This window comes from Chanodichthys erythropterus, chromosome 18 (assembly GCF_024489055.1).
Source record: "Chanodichthys erythropterus isolate Z2021 chromosome 18, ASM2448905v1, whole genome shotgun sequence".
Classification (NCBI taxonomy): Eukaryota; Metazoa; Chordata; class Actinopteri; order Cypriniformes; family Xenocyprididae; genus Chanodichthys; species Chanodichthys erythropterus.
In genome coordinates, this window is record NC_090238.1 from 13,931,441 (window position 1) to 13,936,492 (window position 5,052).

Here is a 5,052-nt window from a genome sequence, read left to right on the forward strand (position 1 = left end):
GACATTACAAAAAGTAGCTTTAGAAAGAAATATTTTATTTGATTCCACATTTGTATTTATTACACACACACACACACACACACACACACACCTTAAAATGTCTCTGGTAAAGCAATGCCAAGTCATAGATTTGATTTCTAGAAAACAAATATACTGAAAAACTGTATTCTTTGTTGAACATACACCAAATAAGTCACTTTGGATAAAAGGTTTTTGTCAAATGGATAAATATTTTATACAAATTGGATTGACTTACAATACACCTTAAGAAACTTCTCTTAAAAAATAAAATAAAATGATAACCATAATTTCTGCTAAAAACTTTGTAATTGCAATAAAACTGCCATCTAAAAATAAACAAAAGAGTAAGAGTAACAACGATTGTGACAGCATCTTACACTGTTGGAAGGAGATCCCCTATAAATTTACATTACTAACATACCGTAGTAATTATGAGATTGGCGGGTTTGTTTTGCTCACAAATCGTGACAGTTCATGAATCACCCCTGGCAGCTGGTTTGAACTAAACACCTTTTGGTTGCCAGCCAATATTTGTAACTACTAAACCACTCCACCCTACAGCACAATGTTTCCACCAAACCCTGTACATTGGTAATGCCGCATAACATTTAAACACAGTTCCTTGTGGCTACATATGTTCTTTCAAAACACCAGATTGAATTAAAAGCAAAGCCAAATGTGCCCTTTTTCCTCTTTACAGAAGGCGCCCTGAAAAAAAAGGATTACAAGCCACTTTTCTGCATGAGTCATATCTCCCACAGCATTCCCTTCTCTGGCATTCCCATATCCCTTTTCATATGAAAATACACAAACAATACATCTGGAGAACACTGTAATCCCCTAGTGCCTTGGTTTTCAACCTTTAGGGGTCTTCTAAGATTATGCAGTAGGTACGTGTACAAAACATACAAATAAAAAATATCTATACAGTTTGACCATGTATAGAACATATAATATTTATCAATTATATATTGGTAAATTGCTCACATAGCAGATTTTAAGAAACAAATGCCCCTTAAAAGAAACCATCTGTCCACTTAAACACAGATAATCATGTCAATTCATAACCACAACAACCACACGCCCTCTTTTACACATGCATTAGGTATTTGCATACATTTGAAGGTCTATTCTCTGCTTGAGTCTGAATATAACATAAATTCAACTTTAAGTCACGTATAATTCAGCGTAACAACAAAATACAGAGGATTACTGCCTCGACTGAACCATGTAGACACGGTTAAGTGCATTAGATCCCACAGTGCTGCACTTTATAAGCTGTAAACTTTGTGTTTAGAAAGTGACACAGCACAGCAATGCAGCTATACTGAAATGACTGCGTATTCAGATCTTAAACAATCGATAAAGTGGTCGTACTTACGGATATATGCGCATCTGTTGCGAGTATTTATGATAAGAAATGACCTTAAGTTGTTCTTCGAGCTACAAAGTTACTGTGATCCGTCAGGAAGTCAATGCAGGCCTGTCAGTTGCTTGGGCTGTTGGAGATCAGGCAGAAGCAGTTCATCCGCTGAGTAACTGATGAGCGCACGTCACTGCGCGCCGAAACGATTCAAAAATAGAGCGGGCTTTCTGACCGTTAGAGGTTAACAGTAGTAAATAAATAAATAAATAAATAAATAAATGAAATTTTAAATAATTAATAAAAAAATAAATATAATAAAAAATTTATATAAATATTAAATATATTTATATATCCTTCAGTGAATAAAATATACTAGCAGGATGCAAACCAAGGGTCTAATAAATATCTGATCAGTAGCTTCAGACTAACTTTCAACCTATCTATTGAATTATCACTATTAAACAGAAAATGATCAAATAACCTACATTTTTTAATTAAATGTAGCTTTTTGTTTTTTTATGGACAAATAATCTATAAATTCACACTGCTTTGAACCATGGACTCCCTCAAAAGGATTATAAGTATAGCATTTATTATTTATTTATGAATAAAATAAGGTTTTTGTATACAGCTCTACTGCTTAAAATGAAATTATATATATATATATATAAAATAATAATCTCACCAGAGCCTGCCCTATATGACCTTGTTGAACTCAAAGAAAACTGACATTCAGGACAAAGGCTGACTTTAATACTTGAAATACATGATTTTTATGTGCTTTCATAAACATCTGACAGTGCTGACAGAAAGCAGGGAAAGCCTTCTGTCAGGACACAGTAGTGACGTTGTTTTTTTTTTTTTTTTTTATTGAGTTATCATCTAGGACAGGCGATTTCAGGGGTACTCAGTGATAATGTAATGCAACATAACTAACAATAACCTGAACTGCATTTAAAAAAATACAAAATATGTTTACATCTATACATACATACACACATGTATATGAATTTACACACACACACATTATATATATATATATATATATACATATATAGGCTACATATATAGGCTATATATACATATATATACACAAACATTTAATTACATTGCACCTTTTTCTGGTCAACACATATATTACATTCTTAACCTTTCAACAATTACAGAAAACATCTTATGGAGTGGAACTGCCAGATTTGATGATTTGGTTATACCTTTCAAATATAAACAAACTTCAAGTACATATAGTTCACAGTATCTTCATTTACAGTATGCTTTTATGTGTACTAACGGGCACTAAAATCGCCCCACCAAAATGAACCACCACCTTCAGTTTTTAACATTACACAAGGCAGTTTCAAGTTGTATTCAAGACCATTTCATCACAAACTAACCTTTAGCTTACCCTGACTGACTACATAAACCAGCTTTGTACTCCACTCTTGTAAGGTATCATGGCAAGTTCAGGTTGGAGTATAACTGATATAAAATAATAAAACTAACATGCATTCAGATGAAGCACAGTAAAGACATACTGATTTATTTTGCATGAGAAATATAATGGTATCAAATACACACACACTCACTCCACATAACATGTACATCCACACAAACCTCAAATTGAAAGGAGATTCTTTCTCATTACTGGTAATTGCGATATATTAACATGAGTGATTACCTTAGCATAAACAAACGACCTTGCCTAAATGAAATAAAACTGGACATTGTGCAGATAAGCAAATACATACTTAAAGGTGCACTGAATAATTTTAAATTAGTGTTATTGCAATATATTTTGTTTATTAAAGGGATAGTTCACCCAAAAATGAAAATTTGATGTTTATCTGCTTACCCCCAGGGCCTCCAAGACTTTTTTTCTTCAGTCGAACGCAAATTATGATTTTAAACTGCAACCGCTGCCGTCTGTCAGTCAAATAATAGCAGTGATTGGGAACTTGAACAATAAGAGTCGAAAAAACTTCCATAGACAAATCCAAATTAAACCCTGCGGCTCGTGACAACACATTAATGTCCTAAGACACGAAACGATCCGTTTGTGCGAGAAACCAAACAGTATTTATATAATTTTTTACCTCTAATACACCACTATGTCCAACTTCGTTCAGCTTCCGGCTAGCTTCCGTCATCAGAACGCGTTTTTTGACCTCACTAACCGGAAGCTGAACGGAGTTGGACATAGTGGTGTAATAGAGGTAAAAAATTATATAAATACTGTTCGGTTTCTCGCACAAACGGATCGTTTCGTGTCTTAGGACATTAATGAGCCGTCACGAGCCGCAGGGTTTAATTTGGATTTGTCTAAGCAAGTTTTATTTACTGTTAGAGTAGAAGTTCCCATCCACTGCTATTATTTGACTGACAGACGGCAGCAGTTGCATTTAAAAATCATAATTTGCGTTCGACTGAAGAAACAAATTCACCTACATCTTGGTTGTACTGGGGGTAAGCAGATAAACATCAAATTTTCATTTTGGGGTGAATTATCCCTTTAACAAATGCCACTTTACGTCAAAGCTGTTTAATTTGTTATTTGTTTTGTTCTGTTCCTTTTCGTAGTTTTTTTTTTGTCTGATGACAAATTTTGTTGAGTTGTATCCTTAATATGTATATTTTATTTGGTTTGTTTTATATGTCCTTTTCATTTATTTTTTGTAAAGCACCTTGAGCGCTGTAAAAAAAAAAAATATGTATAACTACTTGCTATATATTTATAATAAGTTTATAAATATATCAATTTGCACAACAAAGATAGTCACATGATCTCAACATGGCAGCTTCCATGAAGGCGCAATCCACCTTATGTAGAAAAAAAATATATTTTCAAGGCCAATGATATGACTGGATCTCATGTGAGTAACATATTTGTCAAAAGCACTATTAATGTTTTTTTAGGTATAAAAAAAGTACTTTTTTGCTCTGTACATACCATATCATTAACTCTTTCCCCGCCCTAGACTGAATTTTCTGGCTTTCCGTGTTTTCACTGTTGTATGGTAGGGGGCGCTATTACACATCTTCTGAAAGAGTACAGAATCTCCAGATCAAAACAGACAAAAAGAAGCAGAAACAAGCAATAAAAGCATTGCTTATGTACATTGTAGTCTTTGAAAAATATGTTCAATATGTTGTATTTTTTATGAAATTTACCCACATTCAAGTGTTGTTAAAAAATGCATGGAGCTAGAATAAAACAGCAGTTTTATTAAAAGCAGAGGCTCTGTTCTTTCTTTTGTTATATATTTCATGTTCAGATATTCATACAAGAATATATTTTAGGGGCCATGAAATTTGTGTGAAAAATATCAAAAATGCTGGCAGTGGCTGGTAACTTAAAAAAAAAAAAAAAAAAAAAAAAAAAAAAATTGGTGGGGAAAGAGTTAATAGTCCAATGATGCAAACATGAGAAAACACATAAGCCTGTACAAAAGTCCATGTGTTTTACAATTTGTCATAAACCTGAAAAGGCCTATATGAAGCACTCAACCGTTTTTCTCTTCGCCAGTCTTTTTGTGTATGAAAGTGACAAAGGTAACCGCAGTTTATCGCATGAGCCAATGTCTGATGTGCATCAAAAAGTCAGAAGGATGGTTGTATAAACCTCCAAAAGTCCAAAAGAGTGCAAGATGGATGTAGCTGGAGGATGA

General features: G+C 33.5%; 1 protein-coding gene across 2 annotated transcripts in view; it reads right to left on the reverse strand.

Annotated features, from left to right (window-relative positions):
• syne3 (spectrin repeat containing, nuclear envelope family member 3) overlaps positions 1-1,521 on the reverse strand; it is a 41,184-nt gene extending 39,663 nt beyond the window's left edge. For both annotated transcript variants that reach the window (XR_010892527.1, XM_067367727.1), the window contains exon 1: positions 1,403-1,521. The gene's annotated coding sequence lies outside the window, so the exon portion shown is untranslated. The remainder of the gene's footprint in view (positions 1-1,402) is intronic.
• Between the last annotated feature and the right edge of the window lie 3,531 nt (positions 1,522-5,052).